This window comes from Podarcis erhardii, assembly GCF_964252035.2.
Source record: "Podarcis erhardii genome assembly, chromosome: 5".
Classification (NCBI taxonomy): Eukaryota; Metazoa; Chordata; class Lepidosauria; order Squamata; family Lacertidae; genus Podarcis; species Podarcis erhardii.
In genome coordinates this window covers 10,429,568-10,455,797 of record NC_138509.1, presented here as the reverse complement: position 1 = coordinate 10,455,797, position 26,230 = coordinate 10,429,568, and positions in this window count along the sequence as shown.

The window sequence follows — 26,230 nt, the reverse complement described above, 5'->3', positions numbered from 1 at the left end:
TTCTTACTACTACTTTACTACTACTTTACTACTGCTTTACTACTACTTTACTACCACTTTACTATTACTTTACTACTACTTTACTATTACTTTACTATTACTTTACTACCACTTTACTATTGTCCTCACCTCTGTTTTGACTACGGGCTCCTCACACAGCTCCTGACTCATGACAGTGTGTTGCCCATCGCTCAGTTCTGACTAAAGGATTTTATGCAGCCACTGCTGGCAGGGACATTTTGGGACAAAAAATATCCAACGCCACTAAATTTTGGTGTACTTTTTAACATAATAGTGTAAACAGGGATCAACATACAAACACTGAGAAGCCATTCCCTCCGCCCCACTACTTTATATGGAAACAATTGGAAAAACCTCTGTGGTTGAGGCTACCAACATGGCGCCTTTTTGTACAACGACCACTTCTGAGGTCATTCTTACTACTACTTTAATACTGTTTTACTACTACTTTACTACTACTTTACTATTGTTTTACTACTACTCTACTACTGCTTTACTGCAACTTTACTACTACTTTACTACCCTTTTACTACTACTTTACTGCCATTTTGCTACTGCATTACTACTACTTCACTACTGTTGTACTATCATTTTACTATTACTTTACTACAATTTTACTACTACTTTACTACTACTTTAAAGCTATTTTAGTACCACTCAGAAATGGTGCCAAATGGATGCAAATGCTCCCCTGAGAGGTTTGGCGGTCGAAACAGAAGGCTTTTTATCTCAGGAAAAGAAATCAGCCCTCGACAACGTAACCGGCAGAGAAAGATTTTTTTTGAAAAAAATCCCTAAGCCCCGGGGTGACAATTAGATAAAAAATCTGACTTTCGGCCATTCACTCAAAAATGTTGCCAAACGGTTGCAAATTCTCCCTTGAGAGGTTTGGCGGTCGAAACAGAAGGCTTTTTATCTCAGGAAAAGAAATCAGCCCTCAACAACTTAACCGGCAGAAAAAGATTTTTTTCAAAAAAATCCCTAAGCCCTGGGGTCACAATTTCATCACAATTTCATCAAAAATCTGACTTTCGGCCATTCAATCAAAAATGTTGCCAATTCTTACTACTACTTTACGGCCATTCTTACTACTACTTTACTACTACTTTACTACTGCTTTACTACTACTTTACTACTACTTTACTACTGCTTTACTACTACTTTACTACTACTTTACTACTGCTTTACTACTACTTTACTACTGCTTTACTACTACTTTACTACCACTTTCCTATCACTTTACTACTACTTTACTATCACTTTACTACTACTTTACTATTACTTTACTACTACTTTACTATTACTTTACTACCACTTTACTACTACTTTACTACTACTTTACTATTACTTTACTATTACTTTACTACCACTCTACTACCACTTTACTATTACTTTACTATTACTTTACTACTACTTTAAAGCTATTTTACTAGTACTTTACTACTACTTTAAAGCTATTTTACTACTTTTCCACCGCTTTGCTATTGGAACATTTTACTATCGCTTTACTAAAACTTTACTGCTGTTTCACTACTGCCTTACTACCATTTTACTACTATTTTACTACTGTATTACTACTACTACTTTACTACTCTTTTACTACTACTTTACTGCTATTTTACTACTATTCCACCACTTTACTATTGTTTTACCATTACTTAACTGCTACTTCACTACTGGTTTACTATTGCTTGACTACCACTTTACTTCCACTATGGATGGAGGCTCGTAACATTGTACAGGAGGCAACAACGAAAACCATCCCAATGAAAAGGAAATGCAAGAAAGCAAAGTGGCTGTCCAACGAGGCCTAACGAATAGCGGAGGAGAGAAGGCAAGCAAAATGCGAGGGAGATAGTGAAAGATACAGGAAATTGAATGCAGATTTCCAAAGAATAGCAAGGAGAGACAAGAAGGCCTTCTTAAACGAGCAATGCAAACAATAGAGGAAAACAACAGAATGGGAAGAACCAGAGATCTGTTCAAGAAAATTGGAGATATGAAAGGAACATTTCGTACAAAGATTACCATAATAAAGGACAAAAGTGGTAAGGACCTAACAGAAGCAGAAGACATCAAGAAGAGGTGGCAAGAATACACAGAGGAATTATACCAGAAAGATATGGATGTCTCGTACACCCCAGGTAGTGTGGTTGCTGACCTTGAGCCAGACATCCTGGAAAGTGAAGTCAAATGGGCCTTAGAAAGCACTGCAAATAACAGTGGAAGTGATGGTATTCCAGCTGAACTATTTAAAATTTTAAAAGATGATGCTGTTAAGGTGCTACACTCAATATGCCAGCAAATTTGGAAAACTCAGCAGTGGCCAGAAGATTGGAGAAGATCAGTCTACATCCCAATCCCAAAGAAGGGCAGTGCCAAAGAATGCTCCAACTACCGCACAATTGCACTCATTTCACACGCTAGCAAGGTTATGCTTAAAATTCTACAAGGAAGGCTCAAGCAGTATGTGGATCGAGAACTCCCAGAAGTGCAAGCTGGATTTAGAAGAGGCAGAGGAACCAGAGACCAAATTGCAAACATGCGCTGGATTATGGAGAAAGCTAGAGAGTTCCAGAAAGACATCTACTTCTGCTTCATTGACTATGCAAAAGCCTTTGACTGTGTCGACCACAGCCAACTATGGCAAGTTCTTAAAGAAATGGGAGTGCCTGATCACCTCATCTGTCTCCTGAGAAATCTCCATGTGGGACAAGAAGCTACAGTTAGAACTGGACATGGAACAAGTGATTGGTTCAAAATTGGAAAAGGAGTACGACAAGGCTGTATTTTGTCTCCCTGCTTATTTAATTTATATGCAGAATGCATCATGCGAAAGGCTGGGCTGGATGAATCCCAAGCTGGAATTAAGATTGCCGGAAGAAATATCAACAACCTCAGATTTGCAGATAACACAACCTTGATGGCAGAAAGTGAGGAGGAATTAAAGAACCTTTTAATGAGGGTGAAAGAGGAGAGCACAAAACGAAGATCATGGCCACTGGTCCCATCACCTCCTGGCAAATAGAAAGGGAAGAAATGGAGGCAGTGAGAGATTTTACTTTCTTGGGCTCCATGATCACTGCAGATGGTGACAGCAGCCACGAAATTAAAAGACGCCTGCTTCTTGGGAGAAGGGCAATGACAGGCCTAGACAGCATCTAGGTGAGAGCTGGACCATAAAGAAGGCTGATCGCCGAAGAATTGATGCTTTTGAATTCTGGTGCTGGAGGAGACTCTTGAGAGTCCCATGGACTGCAAGAAGATCAAACGCATCCATTCTTAAGAAAATCAGCCCTGAGTGCTCACTGGAAGGACAGATCGTGAAGCTGAGGCTCCTGTACTTTGGCCACCTCATGAGAAGAGAAGACTCCCTGGAGAAGACACTGATGCTGGGAAAGATGGAGGGCACAAGGAGAAGGGGGCGACAGAGGATGAGATGGTTGGATAGTGTTTTCGAGGTTACCAGCATGAGTTTGACCAAACTGCGGGAGGTAGTGGAGGACAGAGGTGCCTGGCGTGCTCTGGTCCATGGGGTCACGAAGAGTCGGACACGACTAAACGACTAAACAACAACAACATAGGGAAATTTTTTAATGTTTACTGTTTTACTACCTTTTTATATGTTTTGGAAGCCGCCCAGAGTGGCTAGAGCAACCCAGGCAGATGGATGTGGTATAAATACAGTGGTACCTCGGGTTACATATGTTTGAGGTTACAGATGCTTCAGGTTACAGATGCTTCAGGTTACAGACTCCGCTAACCCAGAAATAGTGCTTCAGGTTAAGAAATTTGCTTCTGAGAACAGAAATCATGATCCGGTGGCGCGGCGACAGCAGGAGGCCCCATTAGCTAAAGTGGTGCTTCAGGTTAAGAACAGTTTCAGTTTAAGAACGGACCTCCGGAACGAATTAAGTACTTAACCTGAGGTACCACTGTAGTAAAATTGTTGTTACAGAACAGGGCACCCCTATTTTCATCGGAAAAATGTTGGAGGGTATGCTTTTGTCCTCACCTCTGTTTTGACTACGGGCTCCTCACACAGCTCCTGACTCATGACAGTGTGTTGCCCATCGCTCAGTTCTGACTAAAGGATTTTATGCAGCCACTGCTGGCGGGGACATTTTGGGACAAAAAATATCCAACGCCACTAAATTTTGGTGTACTTTTTAACATAATAGTGTAAACAGGGATCAACATACAAACACTGAGAAGCCATTCCCTCCGCCCCACTACTTTATATGGAAACAATTGGAAAAACCTCTGTGGTTGAGGCTACCAACATGGCGCCTTTTTGTACAACGACCACTTCTGAGGTCATTCTTACTACTACTTTAATACTGTTTTACTACTACTTTACTACTACTTTACTATTGTTTTACTACTACTCTACTACTGCTTTACTGCAACTTTACTACTACTTTACTACCCTTTTACTACTACTTTACTGCCATTTTGCTACTGCATTACTACTACTTCACTACTGTTGTACTATCATTTTACTATTACTTTACTACAATTTTACTACTACTTTACTACTACTTTAAAGCTATTTTACTACCACTCAGAAATGGTGCCAAATGGATGCAAATGCTCCCCTGAGAGGTTTGGCGGTCGAAACAGAAGGCTTTTTATCTCAGGAAAAGAAATCAGCCCTCGACAACGTAACCGGCAGAGAAAGATTTTTTTTGAAAAAATCCCTAAGCCCCGGGGTGACAATTAGATAAAAAATCTGACTTTCGGCCATTCACTCAAAAATGTTGCCAAACGGTTGCAAATTCTCCCCTGAGAGGTTTGGCGGTCGAAACAGAAGGCTTTTTATCTCAGGAAAAGAAATCAGCCCTCGACAACTTAACCGGCAGAAAAAGATTTTTTTGAAAAAAATCCCTAAGCCCCAGGATCACAATTTCATCAAAAATCTGACTTTCAGCCATTCACTCAAAAACGTTGCCAAACGGTTGCAAATGCTCCCCTGAGAGGTTTGGCGGTCGAAACAGAAGGGTTTTTATCTCAGGAATAGAAATCATCCCTCGACAATTTAACCGGAATAATAATAATAATAATAAAAAAAAACCCGTAAGCCCCGGAGTCACAATTTCATCAAAAATCTGACTTTCGACCATTCACTCAAAAATGCTGCCCAAAGGTTGGAAATGTTCACCTGAGAGGTTTGGTGGTCGAAACAGAAGGCTTTTAATCTCAGGAATAGAAATCATCCCTTGACAATTTAACCGGCAGAAATTTTTTTTTGGAAAAAATCCCTAAGCCCTGGGGTCACAATTTCATCAAAAATCTGACTTTCAGACATTCACTCAAAAATGTTTCCAAACGGTTGCAAATGCTCCCCTGAGAGGTTTGGCGGTCGAAACAGAAGGCTTTTTATCACAGGAAAAGATATCAGCCCTCAAAACTTAACCGGCAGAAAAAGATTTTTTTGAAAAAATCCCTAAGCCCCAGGGTCACAATTTCATCAAAATTCTGATTTTCGGCCATTCACTCAAAAATGTTGCCAGCCGGTTGCAAATGCTCCCCTGTGAGGGTTGGCGGTTGAAACAGAAGGCTTTTTATCACAGGAAAAATAATCAGCCCTCAACAACTTAAGCTGTAGAATTTATTTTTTTTGAAAAAATCCCTAAGCCCCGGGGTCACAATTTTATCAAAAATCTCACTTTCGGCCATTCACTCAAAAATGGTGCCAAACGCTTGCAAAAGCTCCCCTGAGAGGTTTGGCGGTCGAAACAGAAGGCTTTTTATCACAGGAAAAGAAATTAGCCCCCGAAAACTTAACCGGCAGAAAAAGATGTTTTTGAAAAAATCCCCAAGCTCCGGGGTCAGAATTTCATCAAAAATCTGATGTTCTCCATTTCACTCAGAAATGATGAGAAACGATTGCAAATGCTCCCCTTAAAGGTTTGGCGCTCGAAACAGAAGGGTTTTTTATCACAGGAAAAGAAATCAGCCCCCAACAACTTAACCGGCAGAAAAAGATTTTTTTGAAAAAATCCCTAAGCCCCGGGGTCACAATTTCATAAAAAATCTGACATTTGGAATTTCACTCAAACATGGTGCCAAACTGCTGCAAATGCTCCCCTTAAAGGTTTGGAAGTCGAAACAGAAGGCTTTTTATCACAGGAAAAGAAATCAGTCCCCAACAACTTACCCGGCAGGAAAAGATTTTTTTAAAAAAATCCCTAAGCCCCGGGGTCACAATTTCATCAAAAATCTGACGTTCTCCAATTCACTCAGAAATGGTGCCAAACAGAAGGGTTTTTATCACAGGAAAAGAAATCAGCCCCCAACAACTTAACCGGCAGATAAAGAATTTTTGAAAAATCCCTAAGCCCCGGGGTCACAATTTCACCAAAAATCTGACGTTCTCCATTTCACTCAGAAATGGTGCGAAACAAGTGCAAATGCTCCCCTGAAAGGTTTGGCGGTCGAAACAGAAGGCTTTTTATCACAGGAAAAGAAATTAGCCCCCAACAACTTGACCGGCAGAAAAAGATTTTTTTGAAAAAATCCCTAAGCCCCGGGGTCACAATTTCATAAAAAATCTGACATTTGGAATTTCACTCAAAAATGGTGCCAAACTGTTGCAAATGCTCCCCTTAAAGGTTTGGAAGTCGAAACAGAAGGCTTTTTATCACAGGAAAAGAAATCAGCCCCCAACAACTTACCAGGCAGGAAAAGATTTTTTTTAAAAAATCCCTAAGCCCCGGGGTCACAATTTCATCAAAAATATGACTTTTGGAATTTCACTCAAAAATGGTGCCAAACGGTTGCAAATGCTCCCCTGAGAGATTTGGCGGTCGAAACAGAAAGTTCTTATCACAGCAAAAGAAATCAGCCCCCAACCACTTAACCGGCAGAAAAAGATGTTTTGAAAAAATCCCTAAGCCCCGGGGTCACAATTTCATCAAAAATCTGACGTTCTCCAATTCAGTCAGAAATGGTGCCAAACTGTTGCAGATGCTCACCTGAGAGGTTTGGCGGTTGCAACACAAGGCTTTATATCACAGGAATCGAAATCAGCCCCCGACAACTTAACCGGAAGAAAAAGATTTTTTTGAAAAATCCCTAAGCCCCGGGGTCACAATTTCATCAAAAATCTGACGTTCTCCAATTCACTCAGAAATGGTGCCAAACAGAAGGCTTTTTATCACAGGAAAAGAAATCAGCCCACAACAACTTAACCGGCAGAAAAAGAATTTTTTGAAAAATCCCTAAGCCCCGGGGTCACAATTTCACCAAAAATCTGACGTTCTCCATTTCACTCAGAAATGGTGCGAAACAAGTGCAAATGCCCCCCTGAAAGGTTTGGCGGTCGAAACAGAAGGCTTTTTATCACAGGAAAAGAAATTAGCCCCCGAAAACTTAACCGGAAGAAAAAGATTTTTTTGAAAAAATCCCTAAGCCCCGGGGTCACAATTTCATCAAAAATCTGAATTTCGGCAATTCACTTAGAAATGGTGCCAAACGGTTGCAAATGCTCCCCTGAGAGGTTTGGCGGTCGAAACAGAAGGCTTTTTATCTCAGGAAAAGAAATCAGCCCTCGACAACTTAACCGGCAGAAAAAGATTTTTTTGAAAAAATCCCTAAGCCCCGGTGTCAGGGGTTCAGGAGCAGAGACACAGGAGATGGAGCAAATGGAGAGTGAGGAGGAGGAATCCGAGGGGGGTGTAGGCAGTGACAGTGGTCAGAGAGATTCCACGAGTCTCTCCAGCGAATCGGGAGATTCACAGAGAGGAGCGCCGATGGCCAGGGCAAGGGGGGTGCCAAGGGGGAAACCCCAGAAGGAAGGGGCCAGCGGGGACTCCCTGAGCAGCAGTTGGAAATCAGGACCAGCTTCCCCACCAGAGCGCAGTGGGGGGGAGGAGTCCCAGGCATCGGGACCAGTGTTCTCACCACCAGAGAGAGGAGATGAGTCAGGATTGACCACGCCTCCATCGGAGAGCGGGGAAACGGTCAAGAGGAAAGTCACCGGCTGGGCGCGCGCGCCAAGTTCAAATGTACAGGCGAGCGGCACAGCAGGCAGGGAGCCAGGTCCTAAAGCCCGCCGGAAGGAAGGGCAAGACTCAGGGGGGTCAGCGTCAGAAGAGTCCAGGAGGGAGGAAACCCCAGGGGGCAGAAGGACCCAGAGGAGGAAGGAACAGCGCAGGAGGTGGAGCCGGGCTAGGATCTTAAAGTGGTGCGGAAGGGGTAGTGACTCAGAGGGGACTTCGCCGATCTAGAGCCAAGACGTAGGGCTGCACGCTCTGGGGTTTGAAATGGAAACTACACTTCAATAAAGACTTTTGTACATTACATCAACCGGGCGTTGGTCCTCTGTGAGCTGGGACCTAGAGGCAGCTCTGACACCCGGGATCACAATTTGATCAAAAAATCTGACTTTCGGCTATTCACTCAAAAATGGTGCCAAACGGTTGCAAATGCTCCCCTGAGAGCTTTAGCGGTCGAAACAGAAGGCTTTTTATTTCAAGAAAAGAAATCAGCCCTCGACAACTTAACCGGCAGAAAAAGATTTTTTTCAAAAAAATCCCTAAGCCCTGGGGTCACAATTTCATCACAATTTCATCAAAAATCTGACTTTCGGCCATTCAATCAAAAATGTTGCCAATTCTTACTACTACTTTACGGCCATTCTTACTACTACTTTACTACTACTTTACTACTGCTTTACTACTACTTTACTACCACTTTACTATTACTTTACTATTACTTTACTTCTACTTTACTATCACTTTACTACTACTTTACTATTACTTTACTACCACTTTACTATTACTTTACTACTACTTTACTATTACTTTACTATTACTTTACTTCTACTTTACTACCACTTTACTATTACTTTACTACTACTTTACTATTACTTTACTATTACTTTACTATTACTTTACTTCTACTTTACTACCACTTTACTATTACTTTACTACTACTTTAAAGCTATTTTACTAGTACTTTACTACTACTATAAAGCTATTTTACTACTTTTCCACCGCTTTGCTATTGGAACATTTTACTATCGCTTTACTAAAACCTTACTGCTGTTTCACTACTGCCTTACTACCATTTTACTACTATTTTACTACTGTATTACTACTACTACTTTACTACTCTTTTACTACTACTTTACTGCTATTTTACTACTATTCCACCACTTTACTATTGTTTTACCATTACTTAACTGCTACTTCACTACTGGTTTACTATTGCTTGACTACCACTTTACTTCCACTATGGATGGAGGCACGTAACATTGTACAGGAGGCAACAACGAAAACCATCCCAATGAAAAGGAAATGCAAGAAAGCAAAGTGGCTGTCCAACGAGGCCTAACGTATAGCGGAGGAGAGAAGGCAAGCAAAATGCGAGGGAGATAGTGAAAGATACAGGAAATTGAATGCAGATTTCCAAAGAATAGCAAGGAGAGACAAGAAGGCCTTCTTAAACGAGCAATGCAAACAATAGAGGAAAGCAACAGAATGGGAAGAACCAGAGATCTGTTCAAGAAAATTGGAGATACCCCAGGTAGTGTGGTTGCTGACCTTGAGCCAGACATCCTGGAAAGTGAAGTCAAATGGGCCTTAGAAAGCACTGCAAATAACAGTGGAAGTGATGGTATTCCAGCTGAACTATTTAAAATTTTAAAAGATGATGCTGTTAAGGTGCTACACTCAATATGCCAGCAAATTTGGAAAACTCAGCAGTGGCCAGAAGATTGGAGAAGATCAGTCTACATCCCAATCCCAAAGAAGGGCAGTGCCAAAGAATGCTCCAACTACCGCACAATTGCACTCATTTCACACGCTAGCAAGGTTATGCTTAAAATTCTACAAGGAAGGCTCAAGCAGTATGTGGATCGAGAACTCCCAGAAGTGCAAGCTGGATTTAGAAGAGGCAGAGGAACCAGAGACCAAATTGCAAACATGCGCTGGATTATGGAGAAAGCTAGAGAGTTCCAGAAAGACATCTACTTCTGCTTCATTGACTATGCAAAAGCCTTTGACTGTGTCGACCACAGCAAACTATGGCAAGTTCTTAAAGAAATGGGAGTGCCTGATCACCTCATCTGTCTCCTGAGAAATCTCCATGTGGGACAAGAAGCTACAGTTAGAACTGGATATGGAACAAGTGATTGGTTCAAAATTGGAAAAGGAGTACGACAAGGCTGTATTTTGTCTCCCTGCTTATTTAATTTATATGCAGAATGCAGCATGCGAAAGGCTGGGCTGGATGAATCCCAAGCTGGAATTAAGATTGCCGGAAGAAATATCAACAACCTCAGATATGCAGATAACACAACCTTGATGGCAGAAAGTGAGGAGGAATTAAAGAACCTTTTAATGAGGGTGAAAGAGGAGAGCACAAAACGAAGATCATGGCCACTGGTCCCATCACCTCCTGGCAAATAGAAAGGGAAGAAATGGAGGCAGTGAGAGATTTTACTTTCTTGGGCTCCATGATCACTGCAGATGGTGACAGCAGCCACGAAATTAAAAGACGCCTGCTTCTTGGGAGAAGGGCAATGACAGGCCTAGACAGCATCTAGGTGAGAGCTGGACCATAAAGAAGGCTGATCGCCGAAGAATTGATGCTTTTGAATTCTGGTGCTGGAGGAGACTCTTGAGAGTCCCATGGACTGCAAGAAGATCAAACGCATCCATTCTTAAGAAAATCAGCCCTGAGTGCTCACTGGAAGGACAGATCGTGAAGCTGAGGCTCCTGTACTTTGGCCACCTCATGAGAAGAGAAGACTCCCTGGAGAAGACACTGATGCTGGGAAAGATGGAGGGCACAAGGAGAAGGGGGCGACAGAGGACGAGATGGTTGGATAGTGTTTTCGAGGTTACCAGCATGAGTTTGACCAAACTGCGGGAGGTAGTGGAGGACAGAGGTGCCTGGCGTGCTCTGGTCCATGGGGTCACGAAGAGTCGGACACGACTAAACGACTAAACAACAACAACATAGGGAAATTTTTTAATGTTTACTGTTTTACTACCTTTTTATATGTTTTGGAAGCCGCCCAGAGTGGCTAGAGCAACCCAGGCAGATGGATGTGGTATAAATACAGTGGTACCTCGGGTTACATATGTTTGAGGTTACAGATGCTTCAGGTTACAGATGCTTCAGGTTACAGACTCCGCTAACCCAGAAATAGTGCTTCAGGTTAAGAAATTTGCTTCTGAGAACAGAAATCATGATCCGGTGGCGCGGCGACAGCAGGAGGCCCCATTAGCTAAAGTGGTGCTTCAGGTTAAGAACAGTTTCAGTTTAAGAACGGACCTCCGGAACGAATTAAGTACTTAACCTGAGGTACCACTGTAGTAAAATTGTTGTTACAGAACAGGGCACCCCTATTTTCATCGGAAAAATGTTGGAGGGTATGCTTTTGTCCTCACCTCTGTTTTGACTACGGGCTGTTGCTATCAAAGGGTTAAAAGGTAGCAGAAACGCTCTAATCACTGAGCAGCTGGAGGTCATTAGGCTTCCAGGAACATGAGTTTGTATAAATAGTCAGTCTCCCGTGTGTTTGTTCCCTTTTCCCCTTCTCCCCTTTTGGGCGTGTTTGCTGATATGTGTGGTTCGTCGCCGGGGTTTTTTTTTGTTTTTGGTAAATAAACCTTTCTTTGAGTTCCAAACCGCTTGCTCCAAGACTCCTCTTTGAAAAGATACTGCCTCTCCTGCCCTTCTAAACCGCTGCACGAAATGCTCTGCTGTAGTGGGACTTGTGACGATGGACGCGCACTGGGCATTTACATTAAACTAATTAAAGTTTAATGGGACAGGTTATGGATGTTTGTACGTCAAGAAGGAGATAAGGAGTGCAGTTCAGAGTGATTTATGAAAGGACTGGAGCCAAGTCAGAAGCGGTTGCTGACAACGAAAGCCTTCAAAGCAGCTTGAGTCCTGCAACGTGCCTAGAAAAGTTTTAAACAGGCACTGCGCAGTTTGTACTCGCTGGAAGACGTCTTATTCCTCAAGGAGCCACCTCAGCAGCTGGGAGACGGTCTACAGGTGTGTGAGTATCGTTCCTAAGCCCCAGGGAGGATGGCAGAGTCCCAGGAAAGTTTTTCTGTCCCGTTTACGCGACTCAATGGGAAAAATTGGCAAGATTGGAAGGCTAGAGTAAGGGTTTGGTTGCAAGCAAAAGAGTTGTGGAGTTGCACTGAAGCACCGCCTTTACAGGCAGCTGCAGACGCCTCTGCAGAAGACAAAGCAGCAGCAGCAGCTTCACAGAAACGCGACAGGAAAGCCCAAGGTCTACTAGTTTTGGCAGTGGGACCAGAGCAAATGCCTTATGTTTCTGAGTTAAAGAACACGCATGAGGTCTGGACGGTTCTGCAGCGGTTAAATTCCAGAAACACTGCGGGGGCCAAGATCCATGCTACAAGATGTTTGTTTAATTTACATCTCCAACCGGGAGCGTGTGTGAAAGAACATATTGCCAAAATGGTGTCTGCCTTTAATCAACTAAGACAGCTGGGCATTCCTTTCTCTATGGAGCAGCAGTCATACATATTGTTGTCTTCTCTTGATAAAAGCTATGAGACTCTAGCTCTAACTTTGGAAGCTATGCCTTCAACTGAATTAACCCTTGAATACATTTCATCTCGGCTTGCAGATGAACAGGATAAAAGGCAAAGAGAAAAAGGTTTGTCTTTAAAGGGGAGTTATGCTGTGCCTAAGAGTGTTGATGCTGAGTTTGAGCACACAGTAAATGCTTTTGCAGCTAGACACTGTTTTCGCTGTGGTTCCCCTTCCCATCTAATCAGGAATTGCACACGTGAACCTGGTCAAGACAGCACCAAGGCCGTTACCCCTAGTTACCAGACAAGGAGTTCCAGGGGACGTCGAAGAAGAGGAGGAGGTCGTGGCTACTCCCACAGCACACAGCACATGGCTTCAGCAATGGCGTTGATGCAAGGGCGTGGCCAAGGCAGCAATCTACGCTGGTTGATCGACAGTGGTGCATCTCACCACCTGGTGGCGCCATCTAGTGTCCGGTTGCAGAATTGCAAACATTTGCAAATCCCTAAAGTTGTGACAATGGCAGATTCAACTAAACGTTCCTTAGAGACTGTAGGCACAGTGTTCTTGAATTGTTTGCAAACAGAAATTGATGCCTACGTGCTAAAGGGATTGAAGGGATGTATTTTGTCTGTGTCAGAACTTGATAGAGTTGGGTTTAAAACTGTGTTTGAAAATGGGGTTTGCACTATTTCAAAGAATAACATATCTCTTTTGCAGGTGGAATGCAGAAATGGGTTATATTATTTTGAGACAAGTCCAGATGAAGTTGAACAGGTTCATGCTGGTTGTGTGAACTCGCCTACCCATAATTCATGTGTTCATTTATGGCACCGCCGTCTGGGACATATTAATTTTCAGTATGTTAAAAGGCAACCTGAATTATCAGAAGGGTGCAAAATGAACAAATGTACTAAGTATTTAGATTGTACTGCATGCAAAAGGGCGAAGGTTCATAGATGCAGCTATCCCAGTTCAGATAGGAAATCTGTCAAAGTATTCCAACTTGTGCATATGGACCTATGTGGCCCAATGCCTGTTGCTAGCATGGGAGGTTCGAGGTATGCACTGTGTCTCTCGGATGACAAAACAAAAGTCACATGGTTTTTTCCTCTCAAAACCAAAGCAGATACTGCAGAAACAGTTAAAAATTGGGTTCATGCAGTAGAACTTGAATTCGGTACTAGAGTACTTGCTTTTCAAACAGACAGAGGGTCAGAATTTACCGGGTCTGTGTTGCAGAATTTCTTTAAGAAAAAGGGAATTAAGCATCGTCTGTCTACACCTTATTCCCCCCAAGAAGGAGGCGTGGCCGAACGTAAAAACAGGGTTCTGCAAGAGTTGGCAAACTCTATGTTGTTTGATGCTAAACTCCCTCAAAGTTACTGGGCGGAAGCCTGGCAGGCAGCTACTCATATTCTGAACCGAGTATATAATTCTGTAATTGGCACTACCCCTTATTTTGCTTTATATGGGAAGAAGCCCAAAATTAATTACTTTCGGGTGTTTGGATGTCCAGCCTATGTACTTATCCCAAAAGCGTTAAGGAAAAAGGGAGGTCCAAGGGCTAGGAAACTCATCTTTTGTGGGTACGAACCACATGCTAAATCTTGGAGATTCGTGAACCCAAATGGGGATACTACAAGAGTGGTCCTCAGTAGGAGTGCTGAATTTTGTGAGCAGTCTGGATGGACTCACTTACATGCTAACCCTGACATTTTGAGAGATGATTTAGGCATTCATGCTGAGAATGAAAGTCCAGAGAGTAGTGAGCCAGAAGGGGATGGTGCACATGGTTCAGATGCAGATTCTGACCAGGCACAAGGTTCTTCTCCTAAGGTAGAAAAGCCAGAATCTAGGAGTGTTCCAACATCGCCAGTCAGTAGGCCTAGCAGACAGCAAAAGCGAAGCAGGTCACCTGCAACACCAAGCCCAAGGGAGGTATCTAAACGGAGGTCTTTATCCCTAGGGGCGCATCCAGACGTAAAGTCTGAGACAGATTCTGACAGCCAACGGTCAGAGGGGGCACAAGAGGAGCAATTGCACAGGTCAAACCGTGCCACAAAGGGCAAGCCGCCAGAGCGGTTTAAGGTGACAAGTGTATACGTAAATATGGCACAGTGTGAGCCAGATAGCTATATGGAAGTACAACAGCTTCCAAGCTCAGAAGCCGCAAAGTGGCAGGAAGCAATGGAAAAAGAGATGGCTTCAATGAAGTCTCTCGGTGTGTTTACAAGTACAGAGCTTCCGAAAGGGCAACAAGCTGTAGGTTGTCGATGGGTATATCGTTTAAAGCCCACAACTACTGAAGAGTTGCAATATAAAGCCCGACTAGTTGCAAAAGGGTTTTCGCAGCGCAAAGGTGTTCACTATTCTCAAATCTATGCCCCAACTTCAAGATCGGAGTCACTAAGAATGCTTTTAGCCTCTTCAGCTAAGAAGGGAAATAAGCTGTTTCATTTTGATGTCAATGTGGCTTATTTAAATGCAGACTTACAGGAGGAAGTCTATATGACACCACCACCGGGTTTTGAAGGAGACAAGCCAAACCAGGTCTGGCGCCTACACAAATCCATTTATGGGTTGAAACAGTCCGCCCGTAATTGGAATTCCTGCTTAAATGATGCTCTAGAGAGCATGGGGTTCAGAAAGAGCGCAGCAGATGCGTGTCTTTATCTAAAAGGCTCGGGATGTGAACAAGAAGCAGTCTTGATATTTGTTGACGATTTATTATACAGTGGAAAGGATGATAAACTTGCACAACAATTTGCCACAAAGCTTGGAGAAAGGTTTCAGATAAAATCACTAGGCAATGTATCTGTTTATCTAGGAGTTAAAATTCAGCAAGATGAAAATGGGAACTATTGGCTCAGCCAAGAAGCTAAGATCCAGCAGTTGCTGGAAAGGTTTAAAATGGACAACTGTGCTGGTGTTAAAACCCCAATGGAGTTAAGTTACATAAAGGATGCTCAAGCCGAGCAACAGGCAGAGTTCTCTAATCCCGGGGTTTACCAGTCAGCGATAGGCAGTTTACTCCACATTGCACAGTGGACTCAGCCCGATATAACATATGCTGTCAACATGCTGTGTAGACAAGCTGAAAAACCATCAATGCATGCTTGGCAAGGAGTAAAAAGAGTTTTAAGGTATCTCCAAACTACCAAAAGATTTCGCTTAAAACTATCAGCAGAGGGCAGTACACAACTTGAATGTTGGGCCGACAGTAGTTGGGCAGATGCTGGACCAGATAGAAAATCAGTGTCAGGAATGGCGATAAAATTTGGAAATGCACTAATTGGTTGGAGATCAAGAAAGCAGTCACTTATAGCTTTAAGTTCAACTGAGTCTGAGTTTAATGCATTATCAGATGTATGTAGAGAACTGGAATTTTATAAGCAACTGGTACAAGAATTGTTTGGAGAATGTTCCCTACCTATCAGAGTGTGGGAAGACAATCAACCTTGTATTAAACTAGCTAAATCAGGTCAATTCAAGGCACACACAAAACACTTGGATATCCGTAATCAAAATGTATGCCAAAGTGTAAAACAAGGTTTAATTGAACTAAAGTATTGTCCAAGCCAAGAAAATCTCGCAGACGGTTTTACGAAAGCTTTGGGTCCGCAATTTCATAAATGTTTCTGTTCAGGTTTAAATTTGAATTAAGGTTGGTACAGCTCAGTGTTACGAGCGAGAGGGGGTGTTGCTATCAAAGGGTTAAAAGGTAGCAGAAACGCTCTAATCACTGAGCAGCTGGAGGTCATTAGGCTTCCAGGAACATGAGTTTGTATAAATAGTCAGTCTCCCGTGTGTTTGTTCCCTTTTCCCCTTCTCCCCTTTTGGGCGTGTTTGCTGATATGTGTGGTTCGTCGCCGGGGGGGGGGGGGTTTGTTTTTGGTAAATAAACCTTGCTTTGAGTTCCAAACCGCTTGCTCCAAGACTCCTCTTTGAAAAGATACTGCCTCTCCTGCCCTTCTAAACCGCTGCGCGAAATGCTCTGCTGTAGTGGGACTTGTGACGATGGACGCGCACTGGGCATTTACATTAAACTAATGAAAGTTTAATGGGACACGGGCTCCTCACACAGCTCCTGACTCATGACAGTGTGTTGCCCATCGCTCAGTTCTGACTAAAGGATTTTATGCAGCCACTGCTGGCGGGGACATTTTGGGACAAAAAATATCCAACGCCACTAAATTTTGGTGTACTTTTTAACATAATAGTGTAAACAGGGATCAACATACAAACACTGAGAAGCCATTCCCTCCGCCCCACTACTTTATATGGAAACAATTGGAAAAACCTCTGTGGTTGAGGCTACCAACATGGCGCCTTTTTGTACAACGACCACTTCTGAGGTCATTCTTACTACTACTTTAATACTGTTTTACTACTACTTTACTACTACTTTACTATTGTTTTACTACTACTCTACTACTGCTTTACTGCAACTTTACTACTACTTTACTACCCTTTTACTACTACTTTACTGCCATTTTGCTACTGCATTACTACTACTTCACTACTGTTGTACTATCATTTTACTATTACTTTACTACAATTTTACTACTACTTTAAAGCTATTTTACTACCACTCAGAAATGGTGCCAAATGGATGCAAATGCTCCCCTGAGAGGTTTGGCGGTCGAAACAGAAGGCTTTTTATCTCAGGAAAAGAAATCAGCCCTCGACAACGTAACCGGCAGAGAAAGATTTTTTTTGAAAAAATCCCTAAGCCCCGGGGTGACAATTAGATAAAAAATCTGACTTTCGGCCATTCACTCAAAAATGTTGCCAAACGGTTGCAAATTCTCCCCTGAGAGGTTTGGCGGTCGAAACAGAAGGCTTTTTATCTCAGGAAAAGAAATCAGCCCTCGACAACTTAACCGGCAGAAAAAGATTTTTTTGAAAAAAATCCCTAAGCCCCAGGATCACAATTTCATCAAAAATCTGACTTTCAGCCATTCACTCAAAAACGTTGCCAAACGGTTGCAAATGCTCCCCTGAGAGGTTTGGCGGTCGAAACAGAAGGGTTTTTATCTCAGGAATAGAAATCATCCCTCGACAATTTAACCGGAATAATTAAAAAAAAAACAAACCCGTAAGCCCCGGAGTCACAATTTCATCAAAAATCTGACTTTCGACCATTCACTCAAAAATGCTGCCCAAAGGTTGGAAATGTTCACCTGAGAGGTTTGGTGGTCGAAACAGAAGGCTTTTAATCTCAGGAATAGAAATCATCCCTTGACAATTTAACCGGCAGAAATTTTTTTTTGGAAAAAATCCCTAAGCCCTGGGGTCACAATTTCATCAAAAATCTGACTTTCAGACATTCACTCAAAAATGTTTCCAAACGGTTGCAAATGCTCCCCTGAGAGGTTTGGCGGTCGAAACAGAAGGCTTTTTATCACAGGAAAAGATATCAGCCCTCAAAACTTAACCGGCAGAAAAAGATTTTTTTGAAAAAATCCCTAAGCCCCAGGGTCACAATTTCATCAAAATTCTGATTTTCGGCCATTCACTCAAAAATGTTGCCAGCCGGTTGCAAATGCTCCCCTGTGAGGGTTGGCGGTTGAAACAGAAGGCTTTTTATCACAGGAAAAATAATCAGCCCTCAACAACTTAAGCTGTAGAATTTATTTTTTTTGAAAAAATCCCTAAGCCCCGGGGTCACAATTTTATAAAAAATCTCACTTTCGGCCATTCACTCAAAAATGGTGCCAAACGCTTGCAAAAGCTCCCCTGAGAGGTTTGGCGGTCGAAACAGAAGGCTTTTTATCACAGGAAAAGAAATTAGCCCCCGAAAACTTAACCGGCAGAAAAAGATGTTTTTGAAAAAATCCCCAAGCTCCGGGGTCAGAATTTCATCAAAAATCTGATGTTCTCCATTTCACTCAGAAATGATGAGAAACGATTGCAAATGCTCTCCTTAAGGCTTTGGCGCTCGAAACAGAAGGGTTTTTTATCACAGGAAAAGAAATCAGCCCCCAACAACTTAACCGGCAGAAAAAGATTTTTTTGAAAAAATCCCTAAGCCCCGGGGTCACAATTTCATAAAAAATCTGACATTTGGAATTTCACTCAAAAATGGTGCCAAACTGTTGCAAATGCTCCCCTTAAAGGTTTTGCGGTCGAAACAGAAGGCTTTTTATCACAGGAAAAGAAATCAGCCCCCAACAACTTACCCGGCAGGAAAAGATTTTTTTAAAAAAATCCCTAAGCCCCGGGGTCACAATTTCATCAAAAATCTGACTTTTGGAATTTCACTCAAAAATGGTGCCAAACGGTTGCAGATGCTCCCCTGAGAGGTTTGGCGGTCGAAACAGAAGGCTTTTTATCACAGGAAAAGTAATCAGCCCCCGACAACTTAACTGGCAGAAAAAGATGTCTTTGAAAAAATCCCTAAGCCCCGGGGTCACAATTTCATCAAAAATCTGACGTTCTCCAATTCACTCAGAAATGGTGCCAAACAGAAGGCTTTTTATCACAGGAAAAGAAATCAGCCCCCAACAACTTAACCGGCAGAAAAAGAATTTTTTGAAAAATCCCTAAGCCCCGGGGTCACAATTTCACCAAAAATCTGAATTTCGGCAATTCACTTAGAAATGGTGCCAAACGGTTGCAAATGCTCCCCTGAGAGGTTTGGCGGTCGAAACAGAAGGCTTTTTATCTCAGGAAAAGAAATCATCCCTCGACAATTTAACCGGAATAATTAAAAAAAAACCAAAAAACACGTAAGCCCCAGGATCACAATTTCATCAAAAATCTGACTTTCAGCCATTCACTCGAAAATGCTGCCCAACGGTTGGAAATGTTCACCTGAGAGGTTTGGTGGTCGAAACAGAAGGCTTTTTATCTCAGGAATAGAAATCATCCCTTGACAATTTAACCGGCAGAAATTTTTTTTTGGAAAAAATCCCTAAGCCCTGGGGTCACAATTTCATCAACAATCTGACTTTCAGACATTCACTCAAAAATGTTTCCAAACGGTTGCAAATGCTCCCCTGAGAGGTTTGGCGGTCGAAACAGAAGGCTTTTTATCACAGGAAAAGATATCAGCCCTCAAAACTTAACTGGCAGAAAAAGATGTCTTTGAAAAAATCCCTAAGCCCCGGGGTCACAATTTCATCAAAAATCTGACGTTCTCCAATTCACTCAGAAATGGTGCCAAACAGAAGGCTTTTTATCACAGGAAAAGAAATCAGCCCCCAACAACTTAACCGGCAGAAAAAGAATTTTTTGAAAAATCCCTAAGCCCCGGGGTCACAATTTCACCAAAAATCTGAATTTCGGCAATTCACTTAGAAATGGTGCCAAACGGTTGCAAATGCTCCCCTGAGAGGTTTGGCGGTCGAAACAGAAGGCTTTTTATCTCAGGAAAAGAAATCATCCCTCGACAATTTAACCGGAATAATTAAAAAAAAACCAAAAAACACGTAAGCCCCAGGATCACAATTTCATCAAAAATCTGACTTTCAGCCATTCACTCGAAAATGCTGCCCAACGGTTGGAAATGTTCACCTGAGAGGTTTGGTGGTCGAAACAGAAGGCTTTTTATCTCAGGAATAGAAATCATCCCTTGACAATTTAACCGGCAGAAATTTTTTTTTGGAAAAAATCCCTAAGCCCTGGGGTCACAATTTCATCAACAATCTGACTTTCAGACATTCACTCAAAAATGTTTCCAAACGGTTGCAAATGCTCCCCTGAGAGGTTTGGCGGTCGAAACAGAAGGCTTTTTATCACAGGAAAAGTTATCAGCCCTCAAAACTTAACCGGCAGAAAAAGATTTTTTTGAAAAAATCCCTAAGCCCCAGGGTCACAATTTCATCAAAATTCTGATTTTCGGCCCTTCACTCAAAAATGTTGCCAGCCGGTTGCAAATGCTCCCCTGTGAGGGTTGGCGGTTGAAACAGAAGGCTTTTTATCACAGGAAAAATAATCAGCCCTCAACATTTTAAGCTGTAGAATTTATTTTTTTTGAAAAAATCCCTAAGCCCCGGGGTCACAATTTTATAAAAAATCTCACTTCCGGCCATTCACTCAAAAATGGTGCCAAACGCTTGCAAAAGCTCCCCTGAGAGGTTTGGCGGTCGAAACAGAAGGCTTTTTATCACAGGAAAAGAAATTAGCCCCCGAAAACTTAACCGGCAGAAAAAGATGTTTTTGAAAAAATCCCCAAGCTCCGGGGTCAGAATTTCATCAAAAATCTGATGTTCTCCATTTCACTCAGAAATGATGAGAAACGATTGCAAATGCTCTCCTTAAGGGTTTGGCGCTCGAAACAGAAGGGTTTTTTATCACAGGAAAAGAAATCAGCCCCCAACAACTTAACCGGCAGAAAAAGATTTTTTTGAAAAAATCCCTAAGCCCCGGGGTCACAATTTCATAAAAAATCTGACATTTGGAATTTCACTCAAAAATGGTGCCAAACTGTTGCAAATGCTCCCCTTAAAGGTTTGGAAGTCGAAACAGAAGGCTTTTTATCACAGGAAAAGAAATCAGCCCCCAACAACTTACCCGGCAGGAAAAGATTTTTTTAAAAAAATCCCTAAGCCCCGGGTCACAATTTCATCAAAAATCTGACTTTTGGAATTTCACTCAAAAATGGTGCCAAACGGTTGCAAATGCTCCCCTGAGAGGTTTGGCGGTCGAAACAGAAGGCTTTTTATCACAGGAAAAGTAATCAGCCCCCGACAACTTAACCGGCAGAAAAAGATTTTTTTGAAAAAAATCCCTAAGCCCCAGGATCACAATTTCATCAAAAATCTGACTTTCAGCCATTCACTCAAAAACGTTGCCAAACGGTTGCAAATGCTCCCCTGAGAGGTTTGGCGGTCGAAACAGAAGGGTTTTTATCTCAGGAAAAGAAATTAGCCCCCGAAAACTTAACCGGCAGAAAAAGATGTTTTTGAAAAAATCCCCAAGCTCCGGGGTCAGAATTTCATTAAAAATATGATGTTCTCCATTTCACTCAGAAATGATGAGAAACGATTGCAAATGCTCCCCTTAAAGGTTTGGCGCTCGAAACAGAAGGTTTTTTTATCACAGGAAAAGAAATCAGCCCCCAACAACTTAACCGGCAGAAAAAGATTTTTTTGAAAAAATCCCTAAGCCCGGGGTCACAATTTCATAAAAAATCTGACATTTGGAATTTCACTCAAAAATGGTGCCAAACTGTTGCAAATGCTCCCCTTAAAGGTTTGGAAGTCGAAACAGAAGGCTTTTTATCACAGGAAAAGAAATCAGCCCCCAACAACTTACCCGGCAGGAAAAGATTTTTTTAAAAAAATCCCTAAGCCCCAGGGTCACAATTTCATCAAAAATCTGACTTTTGGAATTTCACTCAAAAATGGTGCCAAACGGTTGCAAATGCTCCCCTGAGAGGTTTGGCGGTCGAAACAGAAGGCTTTTTATCACAGGAAAAGTAATCAGCCCCCGACAACTTAACTGGCAGAAAAAGATGTCTTTGAAAAAATCCCTAAGCCCCGGGGTCACAATTTCATCAAAAATCTGACGTTCTCCAATTCACTCAGAAATGGTGCCAAACAGAAGGCTTTTTATCACAGGAAAAGAAATCAGCCCCCAACAACTTAACCGGCAGAAAAAGAATTTTTTGAAAAATCCCTAAGCCCCGGGGTCACAATTTCACCAAAAATCTGAATTTCGGCAATTCACTTAGAAATGTTGCCAAACGGTTGCAAATGCTCCCCTGAGAGGTTTGGCGGTCGAAACAGAAGGCTTTTTATCTCAGGAAAAGAAATCAGCCCTCGACAACTTAACCGGCAGAAAAAGATTTTTTTGAAAAAATCCCTAAGCCCCGGTGTCAGGGGTTCAGGAGCAGAGACACAGGAGATGGAGCAAATGGAGAGTGAGGAGGAGGAATCCGAGGGGGGTGTAGGCAGTGACAGTGGTCAGAGAGATTCCACGAGTCTCTCCAGCGAATCGGGAGATTCACAGAGAGGAGCGCCGATGGCCAGGGCAAGGGGGGTGCCAAGGGGGAAACCCCAGAAGGAAGGGGCCAGCGGGGACTCCCTGAGCAGCAGTTGGAAATCAGGACCAGCTTCCCCACCAGAGCGCAGTGGGGGGGAGGAGTCCCAGGCATCGGGACCAGTGTTCTCACCACCAGAGAGAGGAGATGAGTCAGGATTGACCACGCCTCCATCGGAGAGCGGGGAAACGGTCAAGAGGAAAGTCACCGGCTGGGCGCGCGCGCCAAGTTCAAATGTACAGGCGAGCGGCACAGCAGGTAGCCCGGATAGGGAGCCAGGTCCTAAAGCCCGCCGGAAGGAAGGGCAAGACTCAGGGGGGTCAGCGTCAGAAGAGTCCAGGAGGGAGGAAACCCCAGGGGGCAGAAGGACCCAGAGGAGGAAGGAACAGCGCAGGAGGTGGAGCCGGGCTAGGATCTTAAAGTGGTGCGGAAGGGGTAGTGACTCAGAGGGGACTTCGCCGATCTAGAGCCAAGACGTAGGGCTGCACGCTCTGGGGTTTGAAATGGAAACTAAACTTCAATAAAGACTTTTGTACATTACATCAACCGGGCGTTGGTCCTCTGTGAGCTGGGACCTAGAGGCAGCTCTGACACCCGGGATCACAATTTGATCAAAAAATCTGACTTTCGGCTATTCACTCAAAAATGGTGCCAAACGGTTGCAAATGCTCCCCTGAGAGCTTTAGCGGTCGAAACAGAAGGCTTTTTATTTCAAGAAAAGAAATCAGCCCTCGACAACTTAACCGGCAGAAAAAGATTTTTTTCAAAAAAATCCCTAAGCCCTGGGGTCACAATTTCATCACAATTTCATCAAAAATCTGACTTTCGGCCATTCAATCAAAAATGTTGCCAATTCTTACTACTACTTTACGGCCATTCGTACTACTACTTTACTACTACTTTACTACCACTTTACTATTACTTTACTATTACTTTACTTCTACTTTACTATCACTTTACTACTACTTTACTATTACTTTACTACCACTTTACTATTACTTTACTACTACTTTACTATTACTTTACTACCACTTTACTACCACTTTACTACTACTTTACTACTACTTTAAAGCTATTTTACTAGTACTTTACTAGTACTTTAAAGCTATTTTACTACTTTTCCACCGCTTTGCTATTGGAACATTTTACTATCGCTTTACTAAAACTTTACTGCTGTTTCACTACTGCCTTACTACCATTTTACTACTATTTTACTACTGTATTACTACTACTACTTTACTACTCTTTTACTACTACTTTACTGCTATTTTACTACTATTCCACCACTTTACTATTGTTTTACCATTACTTAACTGCTACTTCACTACTGGTTTACTATTGCTTGACTACCACTTTACTTCCACTATGGATGGAGGCTCGTAACATTGTACAGGAGGCAACAACGAAAACCATCCCAATGAAAAGGAAATGCAAGAAAGCAAAGTGGCTGTCCAACGAGGCCTAACGAATAGCGGAGGAGAGAAGGCAAGCAAAATGCGAGGCAGATAGTGAAAGATACAGGAAATTGAATGCAGATTTCCAAAGAATAGCAAGGAGAGACAAGAAGGCCTTCTTAAACGAGCAATGCAAACAATAGAGGAAAACCACAGAATGGGAAGAACCAGAGATCTGTTCAAGAAAATTGGAGATATGAAAGGAACATTTCGTACAAAGATTACCATAATAAAGGACAAAAGTGGTAAGGACCTAACAGAAGCAGAAGACATCAAGAAGAGGTGGCAAGAATACACAGAGGAATTATACCAGAAAGATATGGATGTCTCGTACACCCCAGGTAGTGTGGTTGCTGACCTTGAGCCAGACATCCTGGAAAGTGAAGTCAAATGGGCCTTAGAAAGCACTGCAAATAACAGTGGAAGTGATGGTATTCCAGCTGAACTATTTAAAATTTTAAAAGATGATGCTGTTAAGGTGCTACACTCAATATGCCAGCAAATTTGGAAAACTCAGCAGTGGCCAGAAGATTGGAGAAGATCAGTCTACATCCCAATCCCAAAGAAGGGCAGTGCCAAAGAATGCTCCAACTACCGCACAATTGCACTCATTTCACACGCTAGCAAGGTTATGCTTAAAATTCTACAAGGAAGGCTCAAGCAGTATGTGGATCGAGAACTCCCAGAAGTGCAAGCTGGATTTAGAAGAGGCAGAGGAACCAGAGACCAAATTGCAAACATGCGCTGGATTATGGAGAAAGCTAGAGAGTTCCAGAAAGACATCTACTTCTGCTTCATTGACTATGCAAAAGCCTTTGACTGTGTCGACCACAGCAAACTATGGCAAGTTCTTAAAGAAATGGGAGTGCCTGATCACCTCATCTGTCTCCTGAGAAATCTCCATGTGGGACAAGAAGCTACAGTTAGAACTGGATATGGAACAAGTGATTGGTTCAAAATTGGAAAAGGAGTACAACAAGGCTGTATTTTGTCTCCCTGCTTATTTAATTTATATGCAGAATGCATCATGCGAAAGGCTGGGCTGGATGAATCCCAAGCTGGAATTAAGATTGCCGGAAGAAATATCAACAACCTCAGATATGCAGATGACCAACCTTGATGGCAGAAAGTGAGGAGGAATTAAAGAACCTTTTAATGAGGGTGAAAGAGGAGAGCACAAAATATGGTCTGAAGCTCAACATCAAAAAAACGAAGATCATGGCCACTGGTCCCATCACCTCCTGGCAAATAGAAGGGGAAGAAATGGAGGCAGTGAGAGATTTTACTTTCTTGGGCTCCATGATCACTGCAGGTGGTTACAGCATCCACGAAATTAAAAGACGCCTGCTTCTTGGGAGAAGGGCAATGACAGGCCTAGACAGCATCTAGGTGAGAGCTGGACCATAAAGAAGGCTGATCGCCGAAGAATTGATGCTTTTGAATTCTGGTGCTGGAGGAGACTCTTGAGAGTCCCATGGACTGCAAGAAGATCAAACGCATCCATTCTTAAGAAAATCAGCCCTGAGTGCTCACTGGAAGGACAGATCGTGAAGCTGAGGCTCCTGTACTTTGGCCATCTCATGAGAAGAGAAGACTCCCTGGAGAAGACACTGATGCTGGGAAAGATGGAGGGCACAAGGAGAAGGGGGCGACAGAGGACGAGATGGTTGGATAGTGTTTTCGAGGTTACCAGCATGAGTTTGACCAAACTGCGGGAGGTAGTGGAGGACAGAGGTGCCTGGCGTGCTCTGGTCCATGGGGTCACGAAGAGTCGGACACGACTAAACGACTAAACAACAACAAAATAGGGAAATTTTTTAATGTTTACTGTTTTACTACCTTTTTATATGTTTTGGAAGCCGCCCAGAGTGGCTAGAGCAACCCAGGCAGATGGATGTGGTATAAATACAGTGGTACCTCGGGTTACATATGTTTGAGGTTACAGATGCTTCAGGTTACAGATGCTTCAGGTTACAGACTCCGCTAACCCAGAAATAGTGCTTCAGGTTAAGAAATTTGCTTCTGAGAACAGAAATCATGATCCGGTGGCGCGGCGACAGCAGGAGGCCCCATTAGCTAAAGTGGTGCTTCAGGTTAAGAACAGTTTCAGTTTAAGAACGGACCTCCGGAACGAATTAAGTACTTAACCTGAGGTACCACTGTAGTAAAATTGTTGTTACAGAACAGGGCACCCCTATTTTCATCGGAAAAATGTTGGAGGGTATGCTTTTGG